This window comes from Triticum dicoccoides, chromosome 6B (genome assembly GCF_002162155.2).
Source record: "Triticum dicoccoides isolate Atlit2015 ecotype Zavitan chromosome 6B, WEW_v2.0, whole genome shotgun sequence".
In the NCBI taxonomy this organism is placed as follows: Eukaryota; Viridiplantae; Streptophyta; class Magnoliopsida; order Poales; family Poaceae; genus Triticum; species Triticum dicoccoides.
The window spans coordinates 632,087,860-632,100,046 of NC_041391.1; positions in this window are offsets into that span (position 1 = coordinate 632,087,860).

Below are 12,187 nucleotides of genomic sequence, written 5' to 3' on the forward strand. Positions count from 1 at the left end.
TTGCGTACCGTTTCACAATCGAAGGTCTCCTCGAGCTTAATGTTGAAGCGCCGATCTTCGTCCAGCTGAACGAACCTGTCGCACATACCTCGATCGTCGTGGCACCAGCTACACTCCCCCGGGAGACTGTCGTCGTCCGAGTACGACATTTCCTACGTTCATAATTCAAAGATTAAACTTGTACATATTCTAGCAAAAGTCATGCCAGAATTCACGAAAAAATCCGGCATGACCTTTGCTAAAAAGAGGACATATCGAGCACCTGAAATTTGCTGGAACAGAAATTAATCAACACTCCGGCAAAACATAGGCCACTCAGAGATGTAAACTGAACATGAACGGCCACTTGGGCAACCACATATCCTATTTGAGCAACAACACAAGATATACAAGGTTATTTGGCTGGTCTCACCTCGATGTCGGAGGGGGTCGGTGACTGGGACGACGGCGGGGATGTCGGAGGGGGTCGGTGATGGGGACGATGGTGGTCACCTGAAACCATATAAGTTATCACTAATACATCCCGAATAATTGCTTAAACTAAAAAATAACAACAAATATGACATGTTCGACTAGTTTTTTTAATTCAACTAGTTCTTACTAAATATAAACTTACTATAAAGAGAAAAAAACTAGTTCTTTCTAAAAATAAAGTAGTTCAACTAGTTATATTAATTATCTTACTAAAAATACATTAGTTCTATTAATTCAACTAGTTCAACTAGTTTATTAATTTACTTACTAAACTAGTTCAACTACAACTAAAGTAGTTCAACTACAACTACTATTAACATCTACTACTACTAAAAATATAGTACTAACTAAGCAACATCTAGTACTAGCTATGGACCCTAAATTAACATCTACTACTACTAAATCTAGTACTAACTAGTGGCAGGGTGTGGGGGGCGACGGAGAGGTAGCTAGGGGCGGCGAGGTCGAGGGCGGTGGGAGGAGGGCTGCCGGCGGAGGAGGGAGGAGGGGCGGCCGCAGGCGGAGGGAGGAGGGCGGCGGCGGAGGAGGGAGAGGCGGCCGCAGGCGGAGGGAGGATGTGAGAGGAGGAGGGACGGAAGGAGGGGAGTACCTCGGCGGCGGACGGACGAAGGCGGCGGCGGCGACGACGCATGACGACGATTACGCGGGCGAGAGTGAGAGTGTGAGTGAGAGGGCTGGTCGTGCGCGTGGGGATAAGGTAGGGATAGTTGTAGCGCGTTTGCCAAAACGCGCTACAGCTAATTTGAATAGCAGTAGCTCTTTGCATATAAACCGCTACTGCTAAGTGTAACTATACAAAAAATACGTCAATGCAAAAATACATTGTCCATCAATGATCTGAACTGTCAATATGAGTCCTCTCCGGTAGGAACCGAAGAGGACTCATATTGCGGCCACAAATTTTACACATAGAGTTCAGTGAAGACCAACTGGTTGTGGTAGTTTCAGAAATAACATATTTAAGGTGGTAACAACCTGTTCACGGAGCGAGCTGGGACTAAACTTGTGGGCTGATCTTAGCAGGAGCGGTTTTCCTAGAAGCGCGCTGCTGCTAACTTCTATAGCAGTAGCGCTATTCAGTATAGTGCGCTACTGCTATAACTAGCGGGAGGGCGAGGTCATGGCAACTATAGCAGTAGCGCTGTTTGCAGTGGATGCACTACTGCTATGTTCCTGTCAGCAGCGCGTTTTGATAACACGCGCTACTGCTAAATAGCAGTAGCGTGGTATTTTGAAGAGCGCTACTGGTAAGATTCTGTGTATAGGCATTTCCCTAGTAGTGTTACCGAAGGTTGTTCGGAGTCCCGGATGAGATCCCGGACATGATGAGGAACTCCAGAATGGTCCGGCGGTGAAGATCGATATATTGGACGAAGGGTATTGGAGTCCGGAATTGTTCTGGGAGTACCGGGTGATGACCAGCTTGACTGAAAGTTGTTTCGGAGGCCCGGGCAAGCGTTGGGGGCCTTATGGGCCAAGGGGAGGGGGCACATCAGCCCACTAAGGGGCTGTGCGCCCCTCCCACCCCATCTCACATAACATGGAGAGGTGGGGGCGCTTCCCTAGGGCAGCCACCCCTCCCGGCTTGGGGGGCAAGTTTCCTAGGGGTGGGGGCGCCCAAACCCATCTAGGGTTTCCCATGTGGCCGCCACCCCTCCCCTAGGGAACCCTAGGGCTCCTCCTCCACCCCTTCCCCCTATATATAGTGAGGGAGAGAGAGGGCAGCCGCACCCTTCCCCTGGCGCAGCCCTCTCCCCCTCTCCAACTTCACCTCCTCCTCAGTAGTGCTTGGCGAAGCCTTGCCGAAGAACTGCAAGCTCCACCACCACGCCGTCGTGCTGTCGGAGCTCTCCCTCAGCTTCTCCTCTCCCCTTGTTGGATCAAGATTGAGGAGACGTCCCCGGGTCATGGAGGCGCCGTCCGTTCGGTGTTAGATCAGATCTTCTGCGATTTGAATCGCCGCGAGTACGACTCCCTCATCCGCGTTCTTTTAATGCTTTCGCATCGCAATCTTCAAGGGTATGAAGATGCACTCCCCTCTCTCTTATTGCTAGAATCTCCGTAGATTGATCTTGGTGATGCGTAGAAAATTTTGAATTATTGCTACGTTCCCCAACAACTTGCACATGTTGTTGACCGGGTCGTGGTGCCGCTGAAACGAGTCTTTCCCAGTGCAACCACATTTGCCGGTATGGGACGGCCTTAATGTGTTTCATTGTCATGCCTCTGGTCGGTAACTCAATTTAGGGAAGGTTATGGGTGTGCTGTACCCTGGCCCTGTAGGCAAGCATAACCTTGTGAGCCCGTTGTTAAGTTAATTTTGGTACCGGATCCCAGTGTGGATCGTGGCCACGATGGTGGTCGAGGTGTCTGGAGGTAGACACGGGGCCACCCAGGACTAGCCCAGTGGGGTCTGAGTCGGAGGGGCCGGGAGAGTGTCATGACAGTGAAATGGTTTCGTCGGAACGCTGTTGGTCCACCGGAATTGGAGGGTGAGGCCATGGGTTCCGTAGTGTTGGTACAGTGTACTAACCTCTGCAGAGTCTATTTAATCTATCGATAGCTGAGTCCACGGATACGGACACGCTCGAAAGTAAGGTACACCATGGGTTAACACTTAATAAATATGCACACTAAATTGCACTAAGGATGACAGTGAGGTCATCGTGTTGAGTTGGACACGGATTGTCGGGTTGTGATCGTCGTAAGGATCACGGGCCACAAGTTGGTCGGGTTGTGATCGTCGTAAGGATCACGGGCCATGAAATGGTCGGGTTGTGATCGTCGTAATGATCACGAGTATGTTTTGGTAATAATATGTTTGTTGGTCACACCGGGTTAGCAAGTTGGGAGAATGAGTACCTGTTGAGCACTGTCACAACATGTTGGTTATATAGCTGCATTGTTGATTAAATTGGATAAATATCATAATATTGTCTATCGTCTTGGTTATGCTTATTGTGAGCTTGCAAGTACATTCAACGTACTGACCTGGCGTGTTATGCCAGATTTCAGGAAAGTTCCGTTGGAAAGGAGTGCTGCCCGAGTCTAGACCGTGTCCACGTCGGTATCCCTGTGCTGTGGGAGTCCCTCTACGACGTTGTTCCGCTGCCGAGTAGTTGTCATCATCGAGGCCCCTTTATGTTCACTAAATAATGTACATATTGTTCAGCCGCACCGTCTATGCCGCTTGGCCTCGCTAACTATTGTAATATGAACTATGTTCTGCTAGCATGAATAAAGCAGTTGTTTTCTGTGCCATGTTGTTGTGTGTTGCCAGAAGACAAGGTCTCCGGGCTGGCAATGCAAGGTAAACCGGTCTCTCTGAGCCAGGGTGCCACATGTTGTGACGGAGCAGATGTTTGAATGACTAAATGAATTCAACTGTTTTATCTCTGAATATGTTGTTTTGTCTGCATATGTTTGACTTGTGCACTTTTGAACTGCTTGTTTATCTGACGTTGAACTGATTTGCGGTCAAATGTTGCATGGCTTGTATAATAACTATTTCCTACCAGCTAGCTGCCCACCTACCTATTTATTTTTTTTATAATCTGCGAGTCTCCCTGTCTATAAATTCTATCCATCTATGTGTGGTGTGTGTCCAAGTCTCCCCCCTCCCTTTTCTTCCTTCTTCTAGAATCAAATCTAGGTTCCTCCCTCTTCTCTTTGTTGGTTTTTCCCTGTTCCTGTGTGTTCGATGGAGGATTGTTCATGCAGATGCCTGGGAAAGATGGCACGCATAGCTGACGGCTGTGTGTACGAATCTGGTTTGGAGCTCACCCAGACTCAGCATCGTGGGCCACTTTCTTGTCTGCTGTACAAAAACCATGGGTTTCGTACACCCTATGTTTGTCACCTGACGGTTGGTGACTTGAAGGAATCATGGGTATGTGTTTCTATTCGTTAAGTTTTCTACTTTTTTGTTGGTCTCTATTTGTATCCCATGGAGTGAATATGTAGTTCAGTCTTATGAATAGTTTTTCTATATTTTTTTATTTGGTTTTGTCAGAATTTAACAGTAGGGATTTCTGTGTGTATTTGTTTGTTGCTTAACAGTATTTTATCCATTTTTTGTATAATCCTTGATCTGTTTTTTGTCAGATGTTTTTACTGTAGGTGTATTGATATGTATATTTCTTCAGTTTAGTCAGTTCACATGTCTAGTTAGTTTTGTGATATTGTTTCATTTCAGATTTTTTCTTTTTTAGTTTTTTATGCAAACCGTTCCTATATCTGTGTAAAAATTCGGTTATGTCAGCTGTTCACTTTGTTTTGTTCTCCCATGCCCATTTGCAGAAAATGTCACCCAGGATCAGGACTGTTGCTCCTAGTTCCGGTGTTCTGAAGATGGTGAGTTCAGACAAAAAGGGTATCAGTTGATGGATGTTGCCTACCACATCGACTTTGGTCTTGCACTAATTATATTTTTTCTGTGCTAACCTGCTAATGGTTGTGAGTGTAGATGGCTCCGGTGCTGTATCCATGCTAGTTGCAGCTGATGCCGTACACGTCGCTGCATCTCCTTCGTAACGTGTGGCGTCGGCTGTACCCTCATGGAGACGATCCAGTCTATCGTGTGTCCCAGGAGGGCCAAGATGACTCAGTGTATGAGTATCACGCTGTGGTTACTCTGCGCACCAGTTACAATTCCAGTTCTTACACTCGTACCTCTCGTAGCGGCTACGCTTCTACCACTTTTCAGGCTATCCAGTTTGCTGCATTCGAGGTACTTGTTGAGCTCTGCTACAACGAGGTCCGGATGCAGAATCACCCTGGTTTCCACTACTACCCTTCTCTCCACGATAATGGTCGTGTCCATTTCCCTGTCATTGATCCGGAGTTTGATAGTGCCGCTAGCCACCTTTCTCGCTACATCACTGCTAGCTATCTTCTGATCTACGAGCTGGCTTGTGAGCTGAGTCGTGCCCGTACTGCTTTAGCCTCTACTTTAGTCTCTGCTCGCTCAGCCACTACTTCTCCATCTGTGGGATTTATTCCCTACGTTCCTGCTAGTTCTAGATCCCCTGTTTCTCCGGTTACTCCCCCGAGTAGCTCGGGCACCGCATCTGCGAGTCCCTTTAGCGCTCCTATAGAGTGGGTTTCACTCCTCGCCACTCCTACAGCTTCGATGATCCACCCTCCACCTGCCCCAGAGGGAGAGACCCCAAGGTAGCGTCGTCATGTCACTTTTAACCCGGAGGTCTCTGTTAACCCCATTAGTTCTGGATCCGAGTCCGCATCAGGAGAGGACCCCGCAGCGCCAGCCGAGCAGTAGAGCTTTCGAGCATTCTCAGTTCTCGGGATGGAGTATTGTTGTAATTGTACTAGTCATGATGTTTCGTTTCACGTATGAGGGTAGTTGGACCTGGCATGTTGTTATCTGTCATGTATGAGTCTATGTATAATTATGTTGGACTATATTTTATTCGCCGTATTTTCTTCATCTTTTTGGTTTTCGCTTGGTTTTTGTTGCCGGCTTCTCCCTAGTTTTTGTTGAATGCTTCTCATCTCGGTTGTGTTGACTTGGGAAAAATCATATTAGGATGACGCGGGGAGGCTGCAGTAGCAACGTTCGCGAGGGTTCTCCTGTTCGGTGTTCCGCACGACAGGCAGGACAATCACCCGAGTCGTACATTCCACCACCGCCTCCACCGCCAAATCCTCCCTCCACCCAGCAAATTATGTGTATGTTCAAGGAACGACGAAACAATGATATAATGGAAATATTCAGAAGTATTCAAGCAATGGTTGGACAGAATGGAAATCAGCCTGACTCTCACTCCAAACTATCTGATTTTCAAAGGACTAAGCCTCCCAGTTTTAGTCAGGCCGTTGATCCCTTGGATGCAGATGATTGGTTAAGAACTATGGAAAAGAAACTTGAGGTTGCTCGAACTGATGAAGAGGATAAAGTTCCATTTGTAACACATTATCTGGAAGGCACTGCTGCCATATGGTGGGAAAGTGAGAAAGCCATGGGGACTGAGAATGAAGCAATTACCTGGTCAAGATTCAAGGACCAGTTCCGAAAATATCACATCCCTGCGGGATTATGAAGACTAAGCAGCGTGAATTTCTCGCGCTCCTCCAAGGAAGTCAGTCAGTGGGAGAATATTTACAAAAATCCAATCACCTGTCACGTTACTCTCAATATGACGTGGCCACTGAAGAAACGAAGATGGACCGCTTTCTTGGTGGATTAAACCCGCAACTTTGCTTTGCTCTCAGTATGTTCGATTTTCCAGATTTTCAAACCCTGGTGAACAAGGCTTTCATTGCTGAAAGGGAGCACAAGCTCGTGTCAGATAATAAGTCTGCCCATAATGATCACAAATGCAAGTTTGAGTCCAAGATGGAAATGCAACCAGTGCAGAAGGTTCGTACCTGGCAGCCAACTCCGATGGCATACTAGCCTAGTTGGCAACAAAATGTTAACAAGACCACCACCCAAGTGAAGAATGATGTGCTCAACCCAGTTATGGATAATCGTCTGCGCAACAATTCCTGTTATAGTTGCGGACAAACAGGAGATTATGCCAAACAGTGTCCCAAGAACACCCAGACCAATGCTACGTTCAAGCCTCAAATCCATCATTTGGAAGCCGGTCCAAGTCAGCACGACGTCACGGGATACGTTCATCACATTTCAGCTAACGAAGCCCAAGAAAATCCCGAAGTCGTCATTGGTATGTTCCCTGTTAATAACATACATGCAGCAATTTTATTTGACTCTGAGGCTTCCCGCTCTTTTATTTCTCAGAGTTTTGTCGCCTAAAACAAATTTCCTTGTTCGCTTTCGGGCAAGAATATGCTAGTACAAACCCCGGGATCTATTATTCAAAGCAATCTTGTCTGCAGCAATCTAGAAGTCAGGATCAACGAAATCCGTTTCCCGACGTCTCTGATACTGATTGGGTCTGAAAAATTGGATGTTATCTTGGGAATGAATTGGCTGACTCAGTACCAAGTATGCATAAATTGTGCGACCCGGGAAGTCAATTTGACCAGACAAGATGGACAAGCTACCAAGTTTATTGCTCGTAGAAGCATACCCTCCAAGGAAATGCTTTTTACAGCAATAGCAGAAATGGAATTAATTCCAGTGGTCAGTGAGTTTCCCTATGTATTCCCAAAAGAACTGCCAGGCATGCCACCTGACCGAGAGCTTGAGTTTGCAATAGAACTTGTGCCCGGAACCACACCAATACACAAGAAATATTATCGAATGCCATCATCCGAGTTGGTGGAGCTAAAGAAACAGCTTGATGAAATGCTCCAAAAAGGATATATCCGCCCTAGTTCCTCGCCATGGGGATCACCCGCTATTTTTGTGGACAAGAAAGATGGCAGCCTTCATATGTGTGTGGATTCCCGACAGTTGAATGATGTTATGATCAAGAACAAATACCCTCTGCCAAGAATTGATGATTTATTTGATCAGCTCAGTGGAGCCAAGGTATTCTCAAAGATTGATTTGTGGACTGGATATTACCAGCTCAAAATTAAAAAGGAGGATACTCCCAAGACCGCGTTCACCACTCGCTACAGTCTTTATGAATACACCGTCATGTCCTTCGGCCTCACCAACGCCCCTGCCTTCTTCATGCACATGATGAACAAGGTATTCATGGATTTCCTTGATAAGTTCGTGGTCGTTGATGGAGTCCTGGATTAGGGGGTCTCAGGATGGCCGGACTATGACCTTTAGCCGGACTCCTGGACTATGAAGATACAAGATTGAAGACTTCGCCCCGTGTCCGGATGGGACTTTCCTTGGCGTGGAAGGCAAGCTTGGTGTAACCCTAACCCTCTTCGGTGCCTATATAAACCGGAGGGTTTTAGTCCGTAGCACGAAGAACAATCATGCCATAGGCTAGCTTCTAGGGTTTAGCCTCTCTGATCTCATGGTAGATCTACTCTTGTACTACCCATATCATCAATATTAATCAAGCAGGAGCAGGGTTTTACCTCCATCGAGAGGGCCCGAACCTGGGTAAACACATCGTGTCCCTTGTCTCCTGTTACCATCCACCTAGACGCACAGTTCGGGACCCCCTACCCGAGATCCGCCGGTTTTGACACCGACATTGGTGCTTTCATTGAGAGTTCCTCTGTGTCGTCATCTTTAGGCCCGATGGCTCCTCCGATCATCAACAACAATGCGGTCCAGGGTGAGACTTTTCTCCCCGGACAGATCTTCGTATTCGGCGACTTTGCACTGCGGGCCAATTCGCTTGGCCATCTGGAGCAGATTGAAAGCTACGCCCCTGGCCATCAGGTCAGATTTGGAAGTTTGAACTATACGGCTAACATCCGCGGAGACTTGATCTTCGATGGGTTCGAGCCACAGCCGAGCGCGCCGCACTGTCGCGATGGGCATGATCTAGCTCTACCGCCGAACAGTGCCTTGGGGGCTGCACCAGTGCCCGCTCCGACCCTTAGTTCGGAGCCGATTGCGCCGATCGAGGACGGGTGGCTGGACTCCGCCTCAGGGGCTGCGATCTCTATGGCGATTGAGCCGAACACCAACCCTGTCCTTTGCGAAGCTCGTGACTCCAAGGTGCCGGACTCCTCTCCGGACTTCGAACGTTCTGCGCCCCTGCCAATCGAATACGATTGGGCGCCGATCATGGAGTTCACCACCGCGGACATCTTTCAGCACTCGCCCTTTGGCGACATCCTGAATTCACTAAAGTCTCTCTCTTTATCAGGAGAGCCCTGGCCGGACTATGGTCAACAAGGTTGGTATGCGGACGATGAAGAAATTCATCTCCCACCCACCACCCACTTCGTAGCCACTATCGAAAGTTTAAACGATGTGCTCGACTTCGACTCCGAAGACATCGACGGTATGGACGATGATGTAGGAGACAAACATGAACCGGCACCTATAGGGCACTGGACAGCCACCTCATCTCACGATGTATACATGGTGGACACACCTAAAGGAAGCGACGACGAGGAACAACGCGACGCCACGAGGGATCATTCCCTCGAAAAGCAGTCAAAACGGCGAGGTAAGTGCCGCTCAAAGTCCCGCCTCGACAAAGACAGAAGACATACAGACCCAGCCATAGAGTAGGGAGAACCGGTGGATGAAGAACACGCTATCGAGCAACCGTCCGAACAGGACAATCTGGATAAACAACCCGTCCCCGACGAAAATAACAGTCCAGACGATCTCACGCCGCACAAGTTGCTGGAGCAGAAGAACCTCCACAAAAGGCTTGCCGCCACTGCGCGTAGCCTGAAAAAGCAGAAGTAGAAGCTCAAAACAGGGGAAGATGCGCTCAAAGTCAGATGGAGCAAAGTACTCAACACCACAGACAAATACGGCGATAGTCGCCGAACAAAGAGCTACCCGAAGCGAAAACTACTGCCCAAATTTGATGAGGACGCCGTAGAGCCCCCGCAATCAAAGATCAAGGAGACAACCCGATCGGATAGACGACGCCATGGCAAACATAGAGCGGCAAAGGGTGCCGCACACAAGCCGGCACGCGATCCGCACACGGATTCGAATCAAAAAGATGGCCCGGTTAGATCTATCTACGGGCCAAGAAAGCAAGCTCTAGTAAGCAATGCAACACATCAAGTATCCGAGTATTACGGTACACCTAAATATAGGGGTGCCGCACACCCCCTATGTTTCACCGATGAGGTTCTGGATTATGAATTTCCAGCGGGATTAAAGCCCGTAAACATAGAGGCATACGACGGAACAACAGACCCTGGAGTCTGGATCGAGGATTACATCCTCTACATACACATGGCTAGAGGAGATGACCTCCACGCCATAAAATACTTACCCCTCAAGCTGGGACCCGCGCCCAGCTGGATTACCATTGTATCCCCGGGGGGTAGGCCTATATAAACCCCCCGGGGCACCCATGCCAAGGGTTCGCATCCATTAACCTTAGAACAGATCACATAGGAATAGGAGAGCTAGCCTTGCCTCCCTCTACCTCCAGAATACAGCTCTAGGAGCAACCTTGTAGTCACTATGCCTTAGTGATCATGTGGAGACCCCGCAGAGCAGCAGTAGGGGTGTTATCTCCTCGGAGGGCCCCGAAGCTGGGTAAGATTCGCCGGCGTGCATGCCTTCGCCTAATCCCATTTCCTGGCACCGGTGACATTCTACTCGCTCCCACCATGATAAGCCATCCTTTGGCATATGTCGCACCGAACCCCCGACATTTGGCGCCCACCGTGGGGCGAGGTGCACCGTCGTCCGGAGATCTGTTTTGGACGGGACCCCTTTTTCTCCACGACGAGCGTAGCCAGCCCGGCACGCCCGATGGCGCTTGCCCCGACGCGCTGCAAAGCGTCGACGACGCCTGCGCGGCGAGCTGCCTCGCTGACCTTCTCGGCGAGGTTAGCATCTCCGACGAGCCTGCATCCGATGCAGGCACAGGCGGCCCCGAAAGCTTCCTCGCGGGCCTCCTCGACCATCTCCACGTCGCCGGCGGCTTGCTGTGGACTTGGAGTCTGTAGGCTCCACCCACCCGATGCTGGTCGACTCCGACAGCGTGTCGCTCGACACGTTCCCCTCCAATGTGGTGATCTACGACGAGCCGCTCCCTCGCGAGGCGAGCGGTGGAAGCGCCATCATGGAAGTACTCGTCATCAGTCATGGCGAGCGCTCCGGTGAAGGATCTCATGACCCGCTCGACGCAGCTCTGCGAGACCTAACGGCGCCCATCCTAGAGGACGCTGACGCTGAGACGCTGGAGGCACGCCACCTTCAGCTCGTCGAAGGCGCGAAAAAGCTGGCAAGCATGAGACGCTTGTCAGAGGCCTACCAACGTGAGATGGATCGCGCTGTGGGCGGCTCGCCACCACCGACTGGGCCTAGCCGCCTAGGCATGGTCCGACAACGCGGCACAGCCATCGCCAACCTGTTCGGGGCCAATCGCCCTATATATGCCACGCCAGCGGAGAACACCCGTGCCGCCCAGGCGGCCGCAGACGAGCTAGACAACTTCGAAGGCAAAGAGCGCCACCTAATGATTGAGCGAGTCCAGCGACTCCTCAAAGTGGCTGCCACACAGAACGAAGCCGGCTGCCGCACGGAGGTGCCGCAGCGACAAAATGACGACCTACCTCCCTACCGAGATCAAGGCGCGACATCTCGGACACCGACTGGCGGAGTCCGCAGAAGAAAAGAGAAGGATCCGGCTGTCAGCCACAGTCGGACTCGCATCACCATCGAGCGCGACCAAGACGGCCGCCCCAGAGCAGTGGAGCGGCAGGGCGACTACCTGCCTCCCCCACCACGAAGAGAAAGACGAGTCTCCCCACCGCCTGTCGAGCATCCGATCTCGGCGACCGCCTCGGCTGTCGAGAGGGAGTCGGAGAGAACGACGCTCGCCACCGGATCGACCGACTCCACCGAATCCTGGCACTGGAAGAAGAAGATGAGCTGGGCCCGCCCTGCTTCGGACCCCGCATTGGAGATGAGCCTTTTCCCAAAGCGTTCACACTCCCCTGAGACACGCCCAAGTACACCGGCTCCATGAAGCCGGAGGATTGGCTAGTCGACTACTCCACGGCTATCAACATAGCGAACGGCAATAAGCGCGTTGCCATGAAGTACGTTCCGCTCATGCTCCAGGGTACAGCCCGAACATGGCTGAACAGTTTGAAGCCCCGCAGCATCAACAGTTGGGTCGACTTCACCGAAGCTTTC